Source organism: Agelaius phoeniceus, chromosome 2, assembly GCF_051311805.1.
Source record: "Agelaius phoeniceus isolate bAgePho1 chromosome 2, bAgePho1.hap1, whole genome shotgun sequence".
In the NCBI taxonomy this organism is placed as follows: Eukaryota; Metazoa; Chordata; class Aves; order Passeriformes; family Icteridae; genus Agelaius; species Agelaius phoeniceus.
Window position 1 is genome coordinate 7,402,487 of NC_135266.1, and position 25,775 is coordinate 7,428,261.

Consider the following 25,775-nt stretch of genomic DNA (forward strand, 5'->3'; position numbering starts at 1 on the left):
GTTTCTGAATGATTCCAGATTGCTAGAATTACAAATTGTGTTCCTGCGTGCATCCATTAAAAGTGCAATTATATCTTTTAAAGAAGGAAATGGTTAGAGTGGAAATGAAAGTGTTGTACTTAGCCTACCTTAAAGAAAGAATATCAGACCTTAAAAGGGTGTCCTTAATTGTTGTCATTAATGTAACAATAAACAAAAGCTATTGTCCCAGTCTGGACTTGTCATAGAATGCAGCAAACAAATCTTCTGCTGGTGACTTTTATCTGTTGAGTGGAATGTCTTCATAAAACAAGATACTGAGTAATGCCAGTTTCCTCAATAGTCCTTGACAGTCTAGTGGGAAAATTTCCATATCCTAGTGGTCCTAAAAGATATCCTGCAGGACTGGTCTTTTTTGCTGTTTTGTCAAACACTGTTTTCTGAAGATATGCTAATCTGTGATTGTAGTGTGTGATAAATTTGCTGCTTCTCAGGGGCCCAAACAGTAGAAAAGCTTAATGGTAAATTAAAGAAAAAAAAATTAAGCTGAAACTGATGTCAAACTTCCAAATACAAGGCTGGGGGAAAGAGGTAAAGTAACAGGAGAAATGGACAAGAAATGTGATGCCTGTAATTAGAAACTGTAAGTCCTTTTTGCTGATTGGTATCTCTGCCTGGGGAACCTAGCTAGATTTCAGAGATCAAGGATGGTTGAAGTTTTGCAGGAATACTCTTTCCCTTTTCTCTGAGGTTTTTTTGGATGCATCTCTATGGCACTTTTCCAGCTGTTATGGCACCAAAGAGTTATTCTTCCCTAGCCAGCCATGTGGTATAAGAACTATGTTAATGCCCTTCTGCATGGCAGCCAGCTTTTTGTGGTACCCATATCTAAGATACTCATTTAAATAGACCTTATTCCTTCCTATTCAGCCTATTAACCTTGATTGTAGCCCATTTGAAAGTGGTCCTTATTAAATATTGTACAATATTATATATTGTATAGGTTATACTTGCTTTCTTTTGGGTTCATGGCTGCTGGCAAGCACAGGGTCTCTCTGGAGACCACATAAAGCACAAATTAACAAAGTGAGCACTTAGAGCTGCTTCTGGTGATCCATATCTCCACTGGGATGTGAGAGAAGGCAGGACACCAAGGTATCAGTTTCTTGCTCAAGCTCCCCAGTCACACCAGACCATCCTGCATTTGGCAGGCACTTGTCTATTTCTAATGTTAAAATGTCAGAACTTATTCTTCATTCAGACAGAAGCAGAAATATAGGTCAAGACTTCCTTTTGTTTCCAAAAAGAGATTTCTGCCTTTCTGAGCAGCCCTATTCCTGACTTAGGCTTGAATTCACCTCACTTCACTTGATGACATTTCTCTGAGTCTACTGATTCATGCAGGGGATCTGGGGACACACTGAGCTGAAGGGAGACACCTCTGTCAGATGCACAAAGTTCACAAGGAGAGGGGAATCCGAGCTTCTCTATTTGGAGCTGCCCAGAACAAGCACTGAGCAATCCAGGTTCCTACACAGCCAGGATCCAGCTCCTCCTGGGGCCCTGGGGCAGAAGCACAGAAACATCAGTGATGGACCTGTTGCCTCCACCTCACCTCTGCAGCTTCTCCCATGGAGCACACACAGGTTCCTAAAATGGCCTTCATGATACCATCTCCAGCTGGCATGGCCAAAGCAACCAGTCTGTCTAAGTGGAAGTGGAGGTAGAGGAGGAAGAAAGCAGAACAAATGCTTATCCTTGGGATTAGGACATTAGAGTGTGTAAGGGAGCATCTGTGGGCAGCTTCACTGCTCCATCTCCCTTCAAATTGAAAGGTAGGGAAGCTTGGTACACGTGTCACAGAACTGGCCAAATATTTGCAGTCCCACCCAGAAAAAAGCACGAGAGTACAGCTTTCTGCCAATGCTGGAAGCTTGCCAAGCTCTGTGGTATTTAAGCAGTCATGACTTTGTCTTCATCTGCACAGATTAAATATGGATGTGTGTATTAATTATGTAAATGTGAAACTGCAGATCTCAATCAAGCAGAGCCAAGGATACACTATCCTTTGCAAGTGCTGATTGATGCCATACACACAAGCAAAACAGAGACCATTCAGCTCATTGCTATGTATATTCTGGAGAGGGGAGGGAAGGAAGAAGGGAAATTTGGAAGTAAACAGTGTTTTGTAATGAGTGGAACCATAAATGCAATAGCTTTCTGCAACACCTAATAGTCTCTACTCAGCAAAGCAGAATGCTTACTTAGCAGAAGACAGCTTTAGAAGATGGTGAAAACACATATTTAAAGTGAAATTAACTATATCAGCTTTAGTAAAGACATTCAAGGTTTTGAGTTAAGGTTTGAGGCTGGGCTTTGGTGTAACATGGTGGAAGCACCTGATTTTTCTGTAACTTCACATAAATAACGAACAAGTATATGGGAATCAGTATTATGTCAGTGGAAGCTTTATGTTGTGGGACAGAGGATGGATGAACTCTCCAGCTTTGGCTTTGTGATGGGTACCATCAGAGATTCTGACCTGTTTGTCTGTGTGCTTTTTTCTAAGCAAAAGGGCTTTCAAGCAGGCTTTCAAGGAAGGTGAGTTAGATTGTGCATGTGAAATTTCCATATTCCTGTCAATGCATAGAAAAAATGGTGAGTTGTTAGAGAAACCTCACCCTGCAGCCAAAAACTTGTACCCATTTCCACCCAGAAGAGCTAAACAGCACTTCCATATTTCCTGGATATCCTTCTCTCCCCTGACCTAATTGCAGCCTTCAGCACCTGAAGGGAACCTACCAGAAAGTTGGAGAAAGTCTGTTTACAAAGGCATGGAGTGATAGTGTCACATTCACATTTTCTGAAAAATCTCTTTGCCCAGCATTTTTCTCCTGGGAAGCTGAGAAGCCTCAGAGAAAAAGGAAAACAAATTCTTATCTCATTTGCTTCTCTTGTGCTCACATGTGGAATGTGTTTGGAGATTATTTAATTGGATTTCTGTGAATTATTTTGACTCATTGGCCAATCAGGGTCAAGCTGTGTCGAGACTCTGGAAAGAGTCACGAGTTTTCAGTATTATCCTTTTAGCCTTCTCTAAGTATCCTTTCTATATTCTTTAGTATAGCATTCTTAAATATAATATAGTATCTTAAAATAATAAATTAGCCTTCTGAAAACATGGAGTCAGATTCATCATTCCCTCCTGCCACAAGGGTCCCTGCAAATACAATATGATAGGAAAGCAGGAATGGTTTTAAACTGACAGAAGGTTTAGATTAAATATTAAGAAAAAGTTTTTCCTGTGAGAGTGGTGAGGCACTGGCACAGATTGCCCAGAGAAGTTGTGGATTCCCCAGCCCTGGAAGAGTGCAAGGCCAGGTTGGATGGGGTTTTCTGGTGGTATGAATGCCAGGGGGATTTTTGGGTGAGATAATTGTAATGCATATTCTGAATAGATGAGTTGGGCAGGAGAGTCACCTGCAGGTTTGGGTTCAGCACCCAGCCCTCTCTCTGGGCTCTTGTGCTGTTCCTTCCCATCCAATGGATCCAGGTCTGGAATTTGGGGCTGCTCTGACCCCACTGATGGTGGTGGGAGCTGGCAGAAGATGCCCTGGCACCCTACACGAGGCTGCACAGCTGCAGTGAGAGGTGTCAGGAATCCCTGGAATGTCTAACTAGACTGCTAGCACATAAATGCCTCTCTGATAACCACAGATCTTGGACATGCAGAAGGCTGCCTTTCTACACACATTCCCTTTTCATGCCCATCTTCGCTGGCTTTGAGCTGCCTCTTTACACCCCTTCCCTTTCTCACTTCTATCTTAGCTGACTTTGCATCCCAGAGCTGAAAATCTATGGATAGACACAAGCCATTCCAGGAAACAGGTTTTCCTATTGAACTGGCTTGGGCATTGAAAGCCAGCACACACATTTAAAGGTCTTCTCTCCTGAGAACCTGTAACATTTCTAAGTTTCAACTTTCAAAAACTTTTCCAGGCCATATGTGAGAGTAGAGCAGGAGGGAGACAGCACTGCCTAGAGAAAGAGACAAGGCAGAGGGCTGGCTCCAGATTGTTTTACTGTCCCTTCCAAACCAAACCATTCCTTGATTCTATGATCCTTAAGACTCCCTTTCAGTACATTGTCCACTAATCTGAAAAACTCTACACTGTGAAACTTGGTATTCCTGTTCTTGAAAAGAACTTTCTGTTGATTTACATCTATCCTATGTCTTACTTACTGAGGTCTCACTTTCTTAGCTGCTCAAACCTGCCCTCTACACCAGCAGTTCTAACCTTCCTGTGATTTGGTGTCACTGTCAGGGCCTGCACTGGCAGCTCCCAAACAAACATACATTTGTTTCTAGAAGGAAAATTTGGGTGTTCAAGTCTTGAGCTGCATGTTTCAATTACCTTTGCCAGGTGTTATATTTCTGCCTTCATTCTGGTAGGTTCTGTATTTGTGCACTCCCCAATTCATTCCCTTTCATGTCACCTATTCACTCACATTTTTATAAAATTAAATGGACTTAAATTAAATAAAATTGACTGGTCTTTCATTTGGCTGAAATGGAAATTAAATCCTGAGAAGCAGATAAAGCAAAGTGGCATAGAGACTACATCAATTACTATTTAACACCTAAAGCTTTAGTGTGACCATTTAGAAGTGTTTCTAAATTCTTTTTAAAATAATCTAAATTGACAATGAAGTTTAAATCATAGCCTTTATGGATTTGTTAGACATAAACAGCAAATTACATATAAATATATATGCACACACTTTTTAAATTCTCCTCCTGCTCACATGGAACACAAGCATTAGCCTAACTTTTACTCCTGAAGTCTGTAAAACTTTATTCAAAGGTCAATTTAAAAAATCATTAGGAAACCTGATCAAGTGGCAACCTTGTAACAATTTGAACAGTATATCTCTTTGACCTCTGCCCACGCTTCCTGAAGCACCGTGTCAGGTTTGAGATGCAGATGTCAGTGGAATGGAGTGACAGTGATGAAGAAGTGTGTGACAGGACTCCTCACCTGTGCCTGCATTGCAGATGAGGGGCTCAGCACTCAGCTTTCCTCAGGAAGGGACAGGCTGGTTTAGTGAGTTAACCACAAGCACAGGTTTGAGCCTCAGGTCCTTTATAAAGTGCCATAACTGGCCCTCTAATCATTGTTCAGTGTGTGTGAATAAATTCAGTTCCCTGGACTAAATGGCCACCTCTGCCATGTGTTTTACACAATTAAATTCTGTCCTCTCAATCCCTTTTTTCCTAATGTAGATGTGATATTGTCTGGAAAGGACAGGGAAAACATGGCAGCAAAAACAATTGGATTGGATGTAACCTTTAATTATTTTCTGACAACAGACTCCGCCAAGAGGGTTTTGTTTGTTAAAATTTAAAATTTAAAATTAATTTTCTGCTGCCAGCCTGCAGAGTCCATGTTAGGTCAGTATCCACCTACCCTGCCCCCTTATTTTGTTATTTGCTCTCTGCTTGGAATCTGTGACCTAATCCCAAATGGACAGAATCTCATTAATAAAAATCAAAGAAAAACCCCAGCAATCTGTCAGATTAGAGAGACTTTTTCTCAGAGCTGACAAAGAAGCCAGAACACAAGCAGAAAAAGTGAAACTCTCCTCTTCCTGTTTTTATTATTCCAGGTCAAACTGTCTCATGGGAAAAATGCTGGGGAGAAGCTGTGTATCCTGCTAGCTCAGGTCTCCTTCTGAGGAAATGAAACATTTCAGTCCTCTGTGCTTTCAGTGCACAAAACAGCTGAAGATTTTTGTCCTTTCAAATCCTTGCAGAAGCTGGAATGACCTTGAGATCTTTTCTCTGTGTACTTATACATATTACATGTCCGTGTGTAATAAATACAGTTTGAAGCTGTTGTATTTGATATTATGGCATCAAGGAGTCAGGGTTGGGTTGGGAGAAAACTCACCCTGCCCCTCACATGCAGCTGAAATCCACACCACAAAAAGCTGAAAACGTTTACCTGGGAATCCTGGAGCATAAATGAGACATTTGTGGTTTTGTCACCATGGAGATGAAATTGCTGCTTTACTTTCACTCAGCCATCTATATAATAAGTGTGGGAAAGGTCACAGAGACAGAGAAAAAGAGAGGGAAAAACCTACAAGGAGTGTGAGGAGTGCTAAATGATCTGAGAAACAATAATGTGGATCAAAAATATTTTCTTTTCCTACAATAAGCAGTAAAAAGAGGTAAATGGAGAGCCCCACTCCTTTTGTCCCAATTTTTTTTTTTTCTTAGAGAACTTTAAATAATTAAAAATTTTCTGCTACCAGGCCACAGAAGAGAATGGTAATAGAAAGTATAAGATATAAAAAAGCTACAATATTTTTAATAGATAGATGAACAGGTGAATAAATTATAGACATAAAGGGCAAATCTTGACAAGTCCTGGCAAAGTCTCATAGGAAAGTGAGTGTTAAATCAAGGTTACCACTGCATGTGATTACTCAGTTTGACTAGGTATGTTTACAACTTCACACTTTCACTTGCACTTGTATTTCTTATGTGCATCCTGGGAAGCTTAAAAGTTCCTCTCCACTGCATTTTTAAAAATCTTTATAGAGAATTAAATTAAGTTATGTTGGAGAGAATCAAGGAGTTAATCAGATAAAATCCAATCAAGATTTTGCTTTAAAAGTGTATCAGGAATTCCCCAGTTACACTTGGAATTTATTTTTTTCATCAGTACCTTTTTTATTGCCAAACATATTCCACAATACAGCCACACAACAAGTGTTCTTGAACAATGTGATTGCATTTCTTCATTTGTAATAACAGAAATGAAAATAGTAAAATGGAAATAGCAGGAGCATCACCTCTAAGTAATAAAATATCTTCCCTCTATTGTGCTCAAAATCCCATTTATTTAATTTGCTTCAGGTCATATATTGAAAATGAAAAATTGGCAGAAATCTTTGCAAATTTGAAACTCAACCCAAAATCTGTTAAATAAAATTGCTGCTGTTTACATTAACTTGTTGATTGCAGAAAATTTAGTTTTCAGAACATGATAAAGCCTTGATCACCTGTCTGTGGCTGTTTTCTGCTATTTTCACATAGATGAAGTGCTTTTATCCCTACCAGGGACAAGGATTCCCCAACCTGACAAGCAAACATTTCCAGTTTTTACAACAGATAATTATGTACTACAGCTCTCCACACAAAGTTAGCAGATTTTAACCTTATGCTCAAGGACTTGCCATGGTACACCTAGATGATTATTAGGTTTATTTTTTGGATTATCTTGAGGCTTATTGTTTGGATTATCTTGATAGTTTGAAGCCTTATTAGTGCTCTTCAAAATTAACACAGCCAGTACGGGACAGGCAGATGTGTTTGTTTGTACAGGAACACGTGAACTTCAAGTGAAGTTGCTTCAGAAAAATCTGTCTGATGCTAACAAGTTTTACCAAAACTGAGAACTTCAAGCCTTCATATCAGGGCTTTGCATTGTCTCCCCTTTTCTGACTTTACCAGGTTTTGTGGGGCTGGATTTTCTTGCTCTGCCATTTCCTAACTCTGTGAAACTCTCAGCTTACAACCTGAAATCCTGTGTGGGACAGCTTAGCTCAGAGGGGCTAAAAGATTCACATCTCTTGTCAGATGAAATGTGCTTGAAGTTCAGGCATACTATTAAAGGCAGAGCAACCTCAGCCACAATCTCATTTCTGAGAGTGTGCAGGCACAGAAGCTGCCTCAGACAGTTCTAATGTATATTAGGTGACTGAAACCTCCCCAATCTGCCTGTGTGCATGCTGATTAGATTAATTGGAGCATCTGCAATTGGTTTGTTAGAAAGCAGAGGTGTTACCTGCCTTCTCTCTCTGTTATTTTTTAGTATGGTGTGAGAGCAGTTTTGTTAGGAAGCTCCACATAAACTGAGGGCTGCTATGATTGTGTCTCCTGACCTCTCCTCATACCCTCTTGGGCCCTAAATCATTGTCCTTCACAATGAGGCTTTTCTGTCTGATGTTAAGGTATGCTCTGTACAAAGGTGAGAAAGGTCACCCCAATTCATATCAAATTTTAGTTTTTAATACTCTTAATGACTACTGTCTTGGACTCAGTTGTGTTTAAAATTTCCTGTCTCCTGAGCAGTGACAGATCTAAAACTTTTTAGTAGAGAAGCACCTGGAGAGAAGGGTTTGCAGTCACTGTGTGTGTGAATAAAGCCATGACAGCTTAAGATAAGAGTTTTGCACTAAACAAGAACAATATAGGTGATTAGTGTTAACAAAACTAAAATGGGAGCAATATTTGATTGGGAAGGTGTGGGGAAGAACTCTTTGATGTGTGTGCAGTGAATTAAACCTGTGCCAAATCTCTTGTCCTGCACTCACCAGGTGGAGATGTGGTCTGCATTCAATTTTTTGTTTCTTCAGAGAGAATTGTCAGTCTGGGGTTTTCCAGCCCCATGTGGGTTCATACAAGCTCAATCTGGTTAAAAGCATTCATTTCTGGATTCTGCACCATTTCAAATTCTTCTGTAACACATAGAGACAAACAATTCCATCACTGGAAGAATATCAAACTGTGTATCAAACTACCTAAGATCTGAAATAAATAATTGCAAATCAATCCCTTTTTCTACTTTAGCTAGACAATATATCCATTAAAAAGCTGACAGCTCGTTCAATGTTGAGGGGAAATAATGTTAATGATGTTTGAATGCTGCCAAGCATTGATGTGGGAAAGGCTTACTAAGCATATTCCATGATCATTTCTGAATTATTCAAATAACATTTCTTGTTTGCTTGTCTAGGAGATGTGATCTTGCTGCAGCCTGCTGTAGAGAGCCATGGCACAGTGTGCCTGACAGGCAATTTACACCCCTCCTTTCTGCCACTCTCGCTGTTTCTTGCACAGAGCAGATCGGTGCATGGCAGGAGGAAATGCTCATTTCTGGGGCAGGGTTCTTCCTGTGTGAGTTTATACTACAACAGGCAGAAGCCCTGGGGTAAAACTCACCACAAATTCTGTCACAGTGGAGAAGAAACCCTCCAAAAGCTGCAGGATGAGCTCTGCCCTTGCTCTTTGAGGAGCAGCCCTGCACAGAGTGGGACCAGCTGTTCACAAGTTCCCAAGAGGCTGAGGTGCCAGATCTCAATCTACTGCTTCTGAAGAAGGAATTAAATTTCTTTCTGCTAAATTTCTTCCTCCCGACACCCAGCAAGGAGTGTGGAGAACAGAATAAATGCCCCTCTCTCAGACACAACTTGGAGTCCATGCAAGATGAGGAGTCAGGAGCACTGGACCCAGAAACCAACCACCCTTACAAAACCAGAAAAGCACATCCCTTTGGCTTTTAATTGACTCCCCAATGTCTCAGTGATGAGAAAATTGTGTGTCTTTTCTTTAAAAACTAAAGAGAAAGAAGGAAAGGGGGGAAAATATTAACCCCAAAGCTATACACCATCAAAGAAAATGTACCCCAGGTATTGACACTAAGGAGGAAAATCACCATATTTACACCATCCAGTTCTATTTCCTTTGCAATATATATATTTTCATGATTATTATGATGATCATTGCTGTCATTATTATTCTTTCCCAGGAAACTCTTTCAGCTACTGATATTCTGTGCCAGATTGAATATGCTTTTCATTGTTTTAGTGTGGGATATTTAGTAATTATAACATCTATGTTCAGTGTTACCTACACCCCCTGGAATAGATTTCTTGTTCTTCTGTAGAGTCAGACCTTCCTGCAGTGTGTTTCTACCTTTCCACTAAATAAGAGCATCAGCCCTAGCATTGCCTCTTCAGCTTAATTTCCACAGAAATCCTGTGTGGTGCAGGAAACAGTATGTGCTCTCTCTCCCTCTGTAAAAGATAGTTTGTGCTTTTTCCTCCTTAGTGTCTGTTAAGGTTTTATTGACAAAATGGAATCTCATTATGCTTTTTCTCAGTGAGTTTCCTATTGACTGGAAGGTCTGAAATATTTTTCTGTTTTTCTTTCCTTCTTTCCTCTTCCTTTATTTCTCTCTTTCTCTCTCTCTCCCCTTTCATTCATAATCTAATAGATAAAACTTTCTTACAAATGAAACAAAAAATACAGACTTTCATTTAGAAATACAAGAAAGCTAGACTTTTGAGGGATATTTCAGTGTCAGCAACAAATTCTTTGCATCTAGGATGAAGATAATTCAGGGATGGGAGGAAGGAAGAGAAAGGAAAATATATGGAATGGAGGGAAGACATTTACACAGCACAATTCAGTGGCATGCTCTGGGATTTTGAAGGATCTTGGGACCTACTTTCTAACACTGATGTATCTTTTTTGTTTTGGAGGGAGGTAACAATTGCACCAAAGAGTTTACCAAAGCTGATGAGAACTGGTCTGCCTGCATGTTCAGGCAGAGAACTACATCCTAAAAGTTTTGCCCAGTTTAAAAGTTTTGCCCAGTTCTAGTTTTGGTTTTGCAGCACAGAATTTGAGTCTTCTTTACGTACATCCCACTACAAAAGCTGAGAATGATATATTGTTATTTCCACATCATAAAATGTAAAATAACACACTGATGTAATAATGCCAATCCAATTTACTGACATTTTTAAAGGAGTTTGCATGGAATTTATTGATACACAGTGATTCCAAAGGATTTGTAGATCCTCTACAAAAACTCACAGTTCCTGCTCACTTGGCTCAGTCATTTTTCTTGGGTCATGCAGTATGCAAGACTGTGAGCTTGATTTATTTATTATATTGAAATAATTTTTCCTATTTTCCTCTCCGCTGGACAGCTGAATTCCTAGGAAAAGCACAGCAGAGGCACATCAGTTATTTTCTCAGCTGCCAGATAAATACATCTTCTCTTTAATGTGAAAATTCCAGAAGATGTATTATGTATACAAATATGTTACAAGCTGTGTCTTGACACACGAAGAATAAGATCTGTCTGTTTGCCTGAGGTTCCCCCAGCCAAAGTTGTTTACTTCCACCCAGCTCTGTCTGGCTCTTGCAGGGAGAGAATCTCTAATCTCCATCCAAAAGTTGTTCTGGATGTCCTCATTCCCTGGCACAGGAGGTCTCTGCTCCCTGCTCTGAACAGCACAGAACAACAAAGCTCATGCTCCCTGTGGAATCCAGCTGTATGAATTTATGAGTCCTGTATGAGGCCACGTAACGAGAAATGTTTATTTGCGTATTGGAATATGATCCCAATATTACCGGATGGAATGTGCCTGGGCTCGTCTGGCCTTGCTGCTGGACCAAAGGCGGCAGCTGTGGTGGTTTTCACCTCAGAGACACCTTTGGCTGGCTGGATGTTGCAGCTGGGCACTTGGAACAGGTCCAGGCATGCAGGAACTCCGTTTTACCTCTGGTGGAAAGGCTTTAGGTGATGGTGAAGGAAAAAGGAGACGGGTCCTGCTGGAGGGTTGATCCAGAGCTTTATTCCAGGGTCACAGACATCTGAATGTTGTAACAGCTCCAACAGAACCCCGAACCACATGGTCCTGTGTCTTTTAAGCCCCCAGGGAGAGGGGGAGGGAAGGGGTAGGTGTGCCACCAACCAGGTAGGAGAGGGGAAGGCTCAGGGGACAAGTGACACTTGGATAACCCAATGGCCCCAGGGCTGAGAGGCATCTTTTGAACTTCACCAGTCACACAACGCCCTTTCTGGAATGCCAAGACTGATGGACAGCTCTCAGCAGGAGGCAAGGGGAGGGGAAGGGAGAAGGTATTGGCACACCTGGGAAAGGAACTGGGATAACCGAAGCAGGATCTCCCCCTAGTTTTGTTTAAAATGTAGAGGACTGGGTTTGTGGTGCAGAGTGCTTGCCAAACCATGGTTGGTAAATTGGTTCCTCCTCTGCAGGAGGGTCAGTGTTTTCCACTGAGGGTTCCATGTCATCCATTGGAGCACTAAGGGCTTCCAAATAGTAAACTTCAGGGGGGGAGATGAGCTTGAAATTAACTTGAGAACCATGTGTTTGATTAGTCCAAAACCAATGCTAACAACTACAATAACAATAACTAAAATAAACAATACTAAAATTACAGTTTTCAGAATAGATCCCAATCAGCCCAAGAGTTCCCAGTCTTTGAACAGTTCACTCAGCCAGTTGTCAGTTTCTCTCTTGATGTCCGAGGGCTTTTGCCAAGGTAGTCCATACGTGCTTTGGGCTGAGGGACTATCCAGGAGATCACGGGTGGGATGATCACGAGTAGGACGAGGAGCAGGCTTGGTCTCATGGCGTCTCGAGACTACACACGAACAGTGGGATCTAAACTGCTACAAGGAACTAAAGACAAACATATTACAAACTATTCCAGATAGGAGGCTTAAATGGAATTTCCTCCAGAGAACGCGTGCGGCGTTTCCTTCTCCAGGCAGCATTGGCAACCAGGGGCGCTTCTGTCGATTTCTCTGAGACCTTGGGAACGTAGGGCCTTTCCCATTTGGAAGGAACCCACTTTAACCCAGAGAGGGTGGACACACAGGCGCATCCACGTCCCCAAGTAACCAATTTGTAAGGTCCCACCGTCTTCCAAGTCTCAGGGTCCTTTACTAAAAGCGGAGGCTTTTCTTTCAGCATCGGATGACTGCTCCCCCCAAACTGGTGTAGGATGGGTGGATTCAGCTGTCAAAGGAACAGTTCAGAAAATTGATTGTGAACAGCACCCTAATGTATTGCACTTTGTTTAATAGTTGGACAAGAGTAACAAAAGAACAGTCACTGGGATAACTGAGGCACTTGCTGCTCAACTCAAATCACCAGTACAGAAACTGCTGGAGAGCTTCTCTGACAGAGAGCAACGCAACTCCTGATGGCCTTAACATCCCATAGAGAGCCCAGGAAATGGATTGAATGAGGATGAAACACAGCAGTTAAATGTAAACTGCTATGATAAACCTGCCATGATAAACCTATGATAAAATCCTGCTATGATAAACCAGCCATCAGAACCTGTGTTTTCTTTATACAAATGAATGTGAGTGACACTTCTACCTTGTCTGTCTGAAACTTGAAAAATACAATCTTCCCAAGTTTAAGCATCTTGCAAGTCAAACAAACTGAGAAATTTATATTCAACCTAAAAAACACCAATGAATACCAAGAATATTTTGTTAACAGTCAAGTCAATATCCTGCCAAGAAGCCACCATAGACACAAAAAGTAAGGACTGGTTTGACCTAAAATCTATCCCATCTACCTATTATATACCTTTCCTATTTCCCGGGATATAGGAAAACAACAATAATTCATTTGACTAATAAGTGAGAAATAGGAGTAAAAATGGAAGCAAATAGTCAAGAAACTGTTATGAAATTTTAAGAATGTAGAATTTGGATCATTGAGTCTGGAGTATAGGAGCTTCTGGGGAGCCCTTATTGCTCCCCAGACTATCTGAAAGGAGATTGTAGCCAGGTGGGGGTCGGTCTCTTTCCCAAAGAACCAAGCAGCAGGACAAGAGGAAATGGCCTCAAGTTGTGCCAGGGAAGGTTTAATTTGGACAGTGGGAAACAATTTCTTCACCAAAATGGTTGTCAGGGATTGGGACAGGTTGTCCAGGGAAGTGGTGGGATCACCATCCCTGGAGATATTTAAGTGCCACTTAAATGTGGCACTTGGGTACATGGTTTCATGGTGAACACGGCAGTGTTGGGTTAATGGTTGGACTGGCTGATCCTAAAGGTCTTTTGCTATAATTCTATGAAATACAGTCATGTCTTCTTGAATGCAGGATTATAGTTTTCATTGATAAAGATGACTGTGTTGATATGATAGGATTGGGTTTCTTCAAGGCATTTGACTTAGCAAGAGATGACATTTTGGTTAAGAAATTCATATTATATGGAATTAACAGAAGACATGTAAGATGGCTTAAGAATTAGTCATGTCACATCTCAAAATGTAGTTGTTAAGGCTGAAGTATCAGCAAGTGAGATTGTTTCCTGCACTGTCCTAGGAAAACAATTTTTTATCTAATGCTGCTTAATATTGTCATCAGCAACTTAACTGATTTATTTTTATTTTTATTTTTTCAGACCATGAACACACCAGTGCATCACCCCACTCCCACAGCAAGCTAAAGCTGACTGGAATTAGGACTGATTTCCTCAGTTAATCTTCCTTTGTCCCCTGGGAAGGAGTCCACAGATTGACAGGTTTAAGACCTTTGACTGGGACAACACTAAATCTTTCCTTGTAACATTTGTGAGCAGAGCCAGAATGGTGTAATATTTAATAATGAAAGCAGACTATTGGCACAGTCTGCTCCAATTTCTTTGGTTAAATACAGGAAGCACCAGAGAATATTGAATGTTAATGCATTCGCATGCAAGGAACAGCAACTGAGAACCAGAAATGATTTCTTCAGAGAGAAGGCTGTCCTGGAAAGGATTCATAGGTTCATTAGCAGTGCTCTGTTGTAAGAGCTGACCTGGTATTTGATTTCATAAAGGGGTTTAGAGAGCAGCAGAAGGAGCAGAAGGAGGGAGAATTCTTGTTTGACAAGACTAAATGAATTTCTGAATGGAATGGCTGACACTCCTGAATGCAGAAAACACTGCAATGTGTCTGGCTGAGGCATTGTGCTATTGTGCTCAGGATCATTCTTACTACCACATTCTAGAAGAACAAAAAGTTTGAGTTAAAGCTGCTTTCTCATATTCTTTGTGGTTCATATTGTTAAATAAGCCAACATCTGCTCACTGCGCTGGCGCCCAGCCACAGCTGTTCCCAGGATGATTTGCAAGTGGCAATCCCAGTTGTAGGATAACTTCTTTATAGCAAGTCTCAAAGACTGGGAAAATGGCAGCACCTTCTACAGAGGGAGTGATTTATGCAGAATCTGCTTCCTACCACAAAGAATTCGTAAAGACCTCACTGAGGGAAAAAGGATGAGTAAGCTCAACACCAGGGCTCAGGTAATGGCAGGATCCTCCAGCAGAAACTCTAAAGCACAGTTACAGTTTCTCCCATCACCCAGGCTGCACTTTCAAGACCTTTTTGCTGCAGGTTTTCAGGTTGCTCTTGAAAGCTCCTCAGATGTCCCTTCTGGAGCCTGCTATAGTCCTTTCTCTCCCTTCATGCTTCCTAGACCAGTCCTGGGTCACCTGCTGCTCCCTCCCCAAACTGTGCAAGAAAGTGAAGGCTGGCACAGTGCAGTGAAGAAAATTTACTAAAATATATTCTAACATACAGCTCAGGGAAGCCTGGGCACCCTGATCATTGGGCTGTGGCTCCATGAAAGAGCCAGCGATGTCCTTCCTACCCCAAGGAACCCTTTCATCCATCTCAACCAAAGCATGATAGCCAAAATTCTTTGATCTGGTTACTCAAATTTAAAGCACTTCCTTTGATCTCTGAGAATCTCTCTCCACCTCTGCTCACCCAAGTAATTTCTGGGGAAAATTTGTTCAGAAAATTTGTTCAGAAACCGGTATTATGCTCATGTCATACAAAAGGCACAGACTACTTACCCAGGCTGCTGGGCTGCTCACTGCTCACTGATTTCCCCCACTGTGTGTATTTCTGTTTGGGAAATAGATCTTGTGCACTGTAATTCCCTTTTAACAATCCTTTGTATATTAATGAGGTGAGAGTTAATCTATCATTTGCAAATGGCCTGCTGCGAATCAATAAAGTTTTCATAGGAAATAACAATCCAGCTGGGATATTATTAGAGAAAAATTCAGAGGCATTTTCAGGCAGAATAGTATGATAAAGCTGCTTCTATTGTTGCTGTCCTAGTGATAGGGAGCTGGGAGGAAATGTCCCAGCAACCATGTCCCAAACAGAAGGATTCCTATAGGGTTATCACTAAAGAGTTGTGTAGTCCTACAAGTTCACTTGGCTTTTATCTCAGGTATTAAAGAAGTTTTGAAAAGATATTGATGCCTCAGGATTTAGCTTTTATATTTTTTGGATTCTGTACTGCTTTGGTGTGTAGTTCTGAGCTTCATGTTAAGGGATAGTAAGCTCTCTTCACAGAGTAGGGAGACAAAACAATTCCTTCTCTAGGGGACCAAGGACAAATGATCCAAATCTCAGGCCCAAGACCATAAACAACGTGGACTGAAGAGAGAAAAACAAGAAGGATGGGACTTCATAACCTAAAGCTGCAACTGGACAATTAGCTCCAATATGCAAAAGGACCAGAACTTCTAAAAGTGTGAGACCCCATGACTGGTTGTCCATTTTGTGACCATTTTGGGTCCATCTTGGGTGTAGCCCTGGCTGTGCTTTTGTACTGCCCAAGGTGGATCCACTGAGGCCTTTTAACAAATCCCTACTTTATTCTTTAGCTCCATCTAGCCTCTGGTCTAGGTCAGCCGTCACAGGGCATCAGTATTTATTTGGAAAATCAAAACACCATTTAATCTTCTGCCTCCCTTTAATTTTCCTGGCATTTTTTCCTCAAAACAGTCCCATTTTAATGGCAACTTGGCCTCCAAAGGTTCCCTCTCCAGTTTCACTCAGTGCTGCAGCTGATTGAAAGGTGCAATTCAACAGAGGAGGGAGCACCACATGGACAAGCTGTAACTACAACAGGCATCTCCAAATGCTTGATCCACATGAGAAATTCTGAGCTCACCACATTTGGCTTTAATTTCCTGTCATTTCCTCTCATGCCTCAACTATTAATACTGAATTGGAATTAGCTGGCTACCTCTTGTAGTGAATATTAGAGACAAAAGACTGGTCTGGAAGAGGCTGCTGGCCTTTTCCCTTGTTGCAAGGTAAGCCAGCACTAAAGCAAGGCTGAGAGGGTAAGAGAACCAGGCAGGGTTGGAACAACATCACAAAGACACAGAGGCCTGAGCTACAATTCAGCCAAATAAACGGTGGTTTCACCCAGGTTTGAAGGCAATGTTGAGAGTTCATACTGTGGAACTGAAACCATCTGTTCCCTTTAACAAGGGTACATTCAAGAATTGAGGAGCTGGAGTCAGAGAGTGACACGCATTTTAAAAAGGAAAGTACTGCTTGAAAATTACCAGAATTGAAAATAGTCCTACTCAAGACTATGTGCCAAACGAGGCACATGTAAATTGTCTCCTCTACTGATGCTGATCTGAATTCTGAATTCAGACTTGCTTCTACATGCAGTAATTAAAGTTGAACTACTTGGAAGCCTCATAGTGTGTACAAATAGGCAGGTCTAGACTAACCTTTTCCCTATACTCTGACCAGCAGAGCAAATTAAAAATCTAAAAGTTGGAAATGACAGGCTTCAAGATGCCTGTGAGAGCTTCCTCTATCCCTAGGAGAGCAAGGATATTAGGATATACTCTCTAATTACAGGGACATTCATTATTTTCCTCTAGCGCCCTTGCCTTATTCAGTAGCTGAGATCAACGTTGATCATTTAACAAGCAGCAATTCAGTATTTTACTCTTTTGTCATTCTATGCCTATTGACAGACTATAAAACATAAACACTTTTCAGCCCTGTCTGGAATTTAAAAATCTTAATTTTCTAATGAGGATTTCTACTGTGCTCCAGATTACATTGTAATGCTCCAAAAACTTCCCTCACACTATGCCCCATTTATAAACCAGGAACTGAGGCAAAAATGGTTGAAAGCAAAAACTCTGCCTTTGGCTGCCCTGTTAGCTATGTCTAAAAGGTGGGGTGTGCATGTTCCACACTGAAGCCTGTCACGGGGGTTCATCCTGACTAGGAGGATCAGGCTCCTCTCCCCCTGGAGATCAAAGAAGATCCCACCAGATTTCTTCCCTGAGAAAACCTCTTGCCTGAGGAGATACATCAAAGTCCTGCTCTGAGAGAGACCCAGGGCACTGCCAGGATGCACAGCACACCTGGAGCACAGTGTTAACCATGATGGTGTGGGGTTTTTACTTTTTGAACTGGATTTAAAACCAGCTCCAGATGTCCCAGGAAAGTTCCACCAGTTTGTGTTGGAGCTGTCCTGCAAAACAGACACCAGGACACCAGCTTGGCAGACAGCTGGGAAAACAGGAGCTTACTATTGGTGGTAATCTGTAAGAAAAACAAAACAAAAAACAAAACCAAAAAACCACTAACAAAAAAAAAAAAAAAAAAAAAAAAAAACAAACCAAAAAAAAATTCACAAAGGCATTTCGGCAACCAATATGCAGTGGAACACTGAGCGTGACTTCCAAAATGCCCTTGGCAATCACTGTAAGCAGCAATCTCCTCTTTGGGACCCCTAAGTGCTCAGAAATCAGGTCCCAAGTGGTTTGCCAACATTATACACAAATTCTGAAGCACAAGAAAAATCTTGTTCTTTAAAAAGGCCTTGACCTATCCTAGCAATAACAGACCCATACAAGATGAGATGTGACATGACTAATTCTTAAGCCATCTAATATGTGTTCTGTTAATTCCATATAGTACAAACTTTTTAACCAAAATATCATGTGTTGCTAAGTCAAATGCCTTGAATAAATTTAAATTAGTCCTGAATGGTCCTTGGTTCTTTCCCAGTTCATTCCCTTGCCTCCAGGCTCTCCTTCCTCAGGGAAGGATCAACTATTCCTGAATTATCTCTGGTAGCTATTTTTGTGACTGTTTATTAACACACAATGATTGTAAAGCTGAATCATTACAAAGAACAATGAAGTTAAATAAAGGTTTAAGAGCAGAAGTGAGATATATTTCAGGCCCAGTCTTCCAAACAGCTTGACTGTGAAATGCCTGAAGTTTTTTTCTTTCAATCTAATGGATACCTGGAGTGTAATCTATGCACTATTCTTTCCTTTTAATTTGGTTCAGTAACCCATGCTGTTACACTGGACTTTGAGGCTGATTCCCAATGGCTGAAAATTATATAATGTTTCATCCTCATCATCCTCTCCACAGATGAACCTTAAAGGTTGCACAGCATTTAAGAAAAAGACTTCAGATACAGCACAAATCCCATGACTGGAAATTACCTCTGTTTAGTTTAAAGTTGCTAGAGCATGAAGTTTATTTTCACAGCTGAAACAACAAGCAAAGGGCCTTTAAAGGAAAATCTGAATATCTGTAGAGTAGGGACTGATTAGGTTGGGAGGAAAAGAGCCAGGTGAGTCCCTCTTTTAGCAATGTCCAATGTGGTGTGTGGTGAGGGTCAGAAAATGGGACATTAATAAGACTGCTGAAGAGCCTTTTTTCCCCAGCACCCCATGCAAGGGACCTGCCTCTATCTGTGCTGCAGCCTCCCATCAGCTGGGCTTGCAGTGGCTTGGCTGACTGAATTCAGAGATGCACACAGGGCACCTACTTACAGGGCAGTTGCATAAAGCTGGGGATAATAAACTGCTAGTGCAGAAGTTCCAAAAAGTGGCTAAATGTTAGGATGCAAAGACAAGCACTGAAGAGTTCAGTGATACAGTAAAGAAAGTCATCTATACCTATATATATGTATATGGATGGACACACATACACACACCTATAGGTATTGATTCTGTCTTACTGTCTGCAGAAGATAAATAGTGAACAATATTTCTTCCTGCATTTTCATTCTACAAAGTGCCTTTTCTGTTTCTATAGCAACTTCTGCTGTTTGTAACTTGTGGTTCATGCTAAAAATAACCTTATTTAAAAGGGAGAAGATTCTAAAAAGTTAGAATAATTGGAAAAGATGGCAAATTTAAAATGAAATAAAGTCATAGACTATGCTTAATAAGTAGCCTCTTCACCATAAGAAGCACTGAATGTGACATCCATTATGTGACTTATAAAATAGAAATGGGGCTTTTATTAGTGTGTCTCAGGTTCTTTGTTACAACCTGAGTTACTGCCTTTTGAATGACTATGTAATGTTCTCCATCAGAAATTCAGCCACTTGGTAATGACTAGCAAAGAGTTCCACCTCTAGACATACTTGTCTTTCTGGCATGGCACCTACAGACTGCAGCACAATAAATGTCATTAACATGCTCCATTCTCACCTGCAGGGGCTGCAGGAGGTGTCCCACATCACATGAAACCACATTTTGAGTAGAGGAGCTTTAGCAACGAGCAGCAAGACAAACTCTGATGGATACTACTCATTTTATCTTCCTTTAAATGAAGAGAAAGGTTTTTTATGGGTCATCCTTCACCTCCAGGTGATAAAGGTCTGAAGCAGCTCCTCCCCTTGCCATTAAAACTTTATGAATAAACATGGGTTTTGAAGGGTGAATAGCTTTCTTCTTCATGCTGTGTTGCTGTAGTTTGGGCAGTATATAATGTTTTATAATATTTTGTATTCACAGAGAGTACCACATTCAACACAAAACCCACAGCCATGAACTTTATGGCTGCAGGATTGCAGGAGGAATGTCCTTACACAGGGCTCATGGCCTTCACTGATTTCTCTGCTCTCTTCTCTTCTCCCCAGCAGTGGCCCCACCTCTGTGAAACAGAAATGACCTAGTGTGGGACATGGACAGAGCAGCTCCATCCTCACCTCAGGTCAGTGCCTGAGGACTTCCCTCAGAAAGGAAGAGGAGGAAGGAATTGCAAGAAAAATGGGCAAACAAGGAGGTCAAGTTTGTTAATAAGCAACTTCCTTCTTTTGTGCCATAGCCAATAAAAAACAGGGAATGAAAGAGTGAGGCACTGATCACCCTTGTTTTAAAATACACTGAAGGAAATCTGAAAGACCTGAATTTTTAAATTTTTTTTCTAGCTGAACTGACTACTTGTGAGGACAGAGACTGCACTATATTTGTTCTGAACAGACTACATTGTCAGCAGCCACTAAATTAAACTGTAATAAATGGAGTCATTCTGCTGCCATGCAACCATGAAGAGACTTTCCTGCTGGGACAGTTGCACACTGGTGTAAGCTTCTCCTTGAACCTACTTTGTTATCCACATCTTTCCCCAGGCTGATGATTTTCAATTATTTCCTTGTTGATATCGTATTTTGCCAGGGGACGTGCAGAAGACTTCTGTGCTCCTCTCCATTCCTCTTTACAGTTTGCTGATCATTTTTCTTTGCCCTCCCCTCTGCTGCCCCTTTGCCTTTTTAAAGTTGGACCTTTCTAAGTTATTCATAGCAGATTTTAGCATGAACAGATTTTTCTTGCAAGGACATGTAGTTTTGACAAGTGATATGCAGTAGTAGGGATAGTTATCAAAATGTTACAATTTTAAGGCTTTTGGCACCCAGGAACAGTTTCCCTGCCTGTCCACTGGATTTTCCAAGTAAACTTAAGTCATGTGAGTTGACTGTGGCAAACTACAGATTAACTGTCCCACTTGTCTTACTTTTCACTTTCTACAGTTTTCAGATCTCTCCATCTTTGTTGCTGTTCTTTACACCACCAGTCCTACAAGAGGCACTGGGAGCTAAATGGTCTCATCAGACCAAGCTCTCATCAGCTCTAGACAGAGCAGAGTAGGTACCACACTGCAAATTTACTTTTCTGACTCCAAGGCCTTCTCCTCTTTCTGCATTTCATTTTTTTCAGTCTGCAATGCCAGAAGCTGCTGGCTCATATTAGTTTAAATTATCCCAAGAATTATTATCCAACGAAATAAAATCCCAAGAGGTACCCAAAAAATCAAGGTACAACATTTTTCTTTCACCAGCTTTTGACCAATCTTTGTGCCAGATGTTCTACAACTGATGCCAGCATGCCAGCATGTCACTAGTATCTTAAATTCTTGACTTAAGTCACTTGTATCTTAAATCCTTAACTGAGACACGAGGGCTGACAACATTTTTTTTGCTCACAGACACTCTGATCTGGTCACACACAATGTAAATGGATACAGTTCCTAAAAAGCTGATGTTCCCTACATAAATTAATCAATTAGCCACCACATACAAGAGTCTCTGACTCCTTCTGATGCTGGAAGATTACTGAAAAATTCAAATTTTAATTGAGATGTGCATGCCAATCTCTTGGTGATGCATGGAGAAGAAAGCCAGATGATTTTTACTGCCTACTTGCTCGCAATGCCACCAGATCTTTCACAGTGACAAATATTTTTAATAAAATGTATTCATATTAAAGACACCTACTCTTTCAGGAAGGTGCTGTGCTGCCTTTAAAACACCAATATTTTAATGTCTACTAAGGAAGTAAGTATTTAATTCAGAATATGACCAGCATTAATAGTAATGCAGTCATTTTTCTACTCAGGGGCATTTTTGGTGTGCTGTACAGAGCATGCTGTACTTTTCTAGAGATGCCACTAATTATTCAGAAAGGTTCCTCTGCCACAACAAATTCAGTGCAGCTGCTGAGGTCTGAGGCTTTGGCAGAAATATGTGGTGATTTTTTGCTGTGTCTATCTCTACTGATTTCTGACCCACTTATATTCAAAGTTACCTTATAAAAAATGAGGAAGAGTGATTCCTCACATCCTCTACCCTAGGAAAAGCAAAGGTTCTTAGAACTTCCTCCTTGACAGAAAGCAGGAGGAATTCTCCCTGAATCTATGGAAAGACCTGAGGATGTCCCAGGATGTGCCGAGTCCAGCCTCTGGAGGAGCCAAGGGAGGCTCTCCTCTCCAAGAACTCAACCCTGGCTTACAGTGAGCCCAGCACAAGCTGAGAAAGTCTTCAGGAGCTTATGCACCATGGGAAGTCAGGCAGTGTTCAGATAGGATCTTGTTGTTATAGAACATGAAATAAAACGACGTGGACTCTGGAATCCCCAAGGTAAAAAGAAGGGCAGTTTAATTTCTGACTCTAACTTTTATAGATTTTTAAAAGTGACAGTGGATTGGAGGATGACAGTGCCACTTTTCTAATGATACTGGACAAACTAACAGTCCATTAAATTTCTCCTCTTCTAGAAAAGGATGTAAAACAATAATTATTTAGAGAAAAGCACATGAGAAAGTTCATTACAAAAATGTAAACATCAGAAGGCTTAGAAGAACTTAGAAGAACAGGGTGACAGGATCTCAGGGAACAGCAGCAATGTTTTAACTTCTGAGAGTTCTCAGAGGACACAAGCCACAATCACCTGCAGGTGAGACCCCAGACAGGCTTGTTAGGAACTTCCACTGACTCCAAAAGGGTTCATCTTGGAGGCTTTCTCCATGGATAGGCAACTACAGCATCTAGAAATACTTGCTTGGAAAGTCAAGAGTTACTTTTGTCTCTCCAGGGCAAATGCAACCTTCAAGAAAGCTGTCTGAGTGCTGTGTGAAACCTCTGCCTGTTCCTGCCCCAGGTGACATTCAGATTTCTGAATCTGCACAAGCTCAGGTTATTCAGCCATGATGGAAAAGCTCAAGGTTTTATTAGGGATGCTAGATGCACACAAGCCAGATGTCAGTGCCAACCTGAGCTGGTTATATGCTGCTATGCAGGTGCTTATGCCTTGGTGCTTCCAGGGAGCACTTGTTAGTAAAAAGCAGCTGGTTCCAGGCAGAAAAAGGAGATTGTACTCAGCCACCTTCTCTGCTGCAACTTTCCCATGAGAAGTTCTACCAATACCAATAAGAAATAAGAAAGAAAATATTCATGATGGGAACAACTCTCTTTTCTTGATTGCCAGTAACATGCACATATTCATTAGTGGAGTAGTTGTTGGGGAAGATTCAACTCCCTCCTTTCCCTTTTCTTCAGCAAATCTTCACTCTCTTCAGTCTGTGGCAAAGAACTGCTTTTAAAGTGCAGGTTGTAACCCACCTAAGTTTAGCCCTAATCAAGTCCACATCTGGAAGATATTAGGATGCTCTGCAATTTTTGAAGTGTGGGTGTTAGGACTCACTTGTTATTTTTAAAAGTGATGTGTGTGTTGTGTTCTAGACCACTCTCAGTGCGTTGTATTTACATGTGTATTTTAATTTGTGTTCCATTATGTTGCCTTTTTCTTCTGGGAATAGTTTTCTGCTGGCCTGTGATCTGTTCCATAATTCAAGTGGAAAGTTTCTGAAAATGTAAGAGGCTTTAATGGAAGACAAAAAGTGGTTGTAATTTTAAAAAATAAAAAGCATCTGTACCTTTTACTGGAGTGCAGTGATTTATAAGCTTCTTAGGGGATGAGGAAGCCTGGATATTTTAAGAGGTGGGGTAGGTCTTAGAAACTGCCCTTTGGTCTTCTAATACACTCATGAGCATGTATCTAGGGGATTTGAAGGTCCTAGGTCACATTTACTTGCAGGTGAAAAATATCTGAGGGCTACTTCTGACAGATCATTTTGCCAAGGAGTCCACATGCATCTGGCCCCTGGATTGCCTGCCCTGAAATGGCTGCTTCCTGAGCCAGTGGGGTCCACCAGCCCTCATTCCTCGCCCAAGTCCCTGTGCTCCTAAGGATACAGGAGCTACACAACCCAAATGAGACCTGATGTGTACTCTGGACAAATCCCTGATCTGGATGATTGAGGGGCCAAGACTTTAGGGAGCTCACAAAGCACATCTACTCCACAGCCTATGGCTGGTCTTAGGCCCTTTCAGCTTCACTAAAAGTTAGAGCACATAATAGGAGCCTAAACAAACCTGATTTCCACCTTACTTTAGTTTAAAGGAAAATAATGCAAAGAGGGAGATACAACTGAGAGTACAGTGGGAACCGGGCAAGAACACAGGGTGAGGCCAGTGTGAGCACTCAGAGGTTATCTCCAGGTGGACAGGAGTGTCCTCTTCTTTGAATCTGGGCCATGCAAACCCCTCACTACTGAATAGATTTATAAAGAAAAGTTACTTAAATCCAGAAGCTTGCCTGGCACCATTTCTAACCAGATCAGTTATTATCATTACCATGGCTGAGAGCTGTGAGTTGGAATCTTTGAAAAATCAGAAAACAGCTGGGAAAAGAGCTTCAGAAATCATGTCTTCCCAGGATGAGTGAGAGTGCTGTGTTTTTAAATTGTTGAATACAGGGTGAACTTAAAAGGAGAGACCATTTCCATTCTTCCCGAGGCAAGAATCACTGTTGGTTTCCTTTGAGCACAGTCCCTTTGCACAGAGCGTGCAAAGCAGCTCAAAGTGTCTCTGCATGACCTCAGTCAGCCTCCAAACAGATTCAGCAGGATGTGAAAGAAGCAGCAGCCACTGGGTGTGTCTTACATATGAGAAATTCATGAGGCTGGATTGGCTTGCAGCTGCCTTTGAACCCTCTGTAAGGAATTACCATGTCTTGTCTGGCAGGCCCCTCATGGGGAGGGAATTAACTCCCTTTCCAAAGCACACTGTCAGAAAGCACAACCAAATTCTCTCTACATCCCGTGGCAGAACTCCTGTTGAATGGTGGATGCTACCACCCTCCAGGCCAGGCTGAGAGGGAAGAGGGAGCCCTCTCCAGCTGGAACTGCAGCCTGGTAGAACTGAAAGTGCAGGTTGGTGAGATATTTTCATTATGGGAAACTAACTATTTCCATATTTTCTTTTTTTCTTTTAAGATGAGCAACGTACAGACCCTTCCTTTCCTTAAAGCCTCTCCTCTCAAACAAATCCCTTCATTATCCAACATGCACACAAGTGATGGAACACTCAGACCATGATAAGTTGGAAACTCATCTCTACAATTCAAACACCAGCACTTCTAATCCTCTAAAATGCAGAGAGTGTTGTGAATTCAGCTTCTTCTATTTCACATTTTGCATTTGTATCTGGTAGCTTTTTTTCTTTTTTTTTTTGAATTCACGCTCTGCCTCTGTTGGCCTCAATTTCTCATTATTGATGCACTTTACACTTTTTTTTTCTGTCCAGCTGCACAGCCTTGCTTACATGTAACACAGGGTCTGAGGCAGAAAGTAAAATAAAGGCTGTGTGTCCTCCTTGAAGGTAGGATGTCCTTAGTTCTGGCATGAGGACATGGTTAGTGAAGAGCTGAGCTTTGCTGCATGTCATTAGTCCATGCAAGTCAGCCAATTTT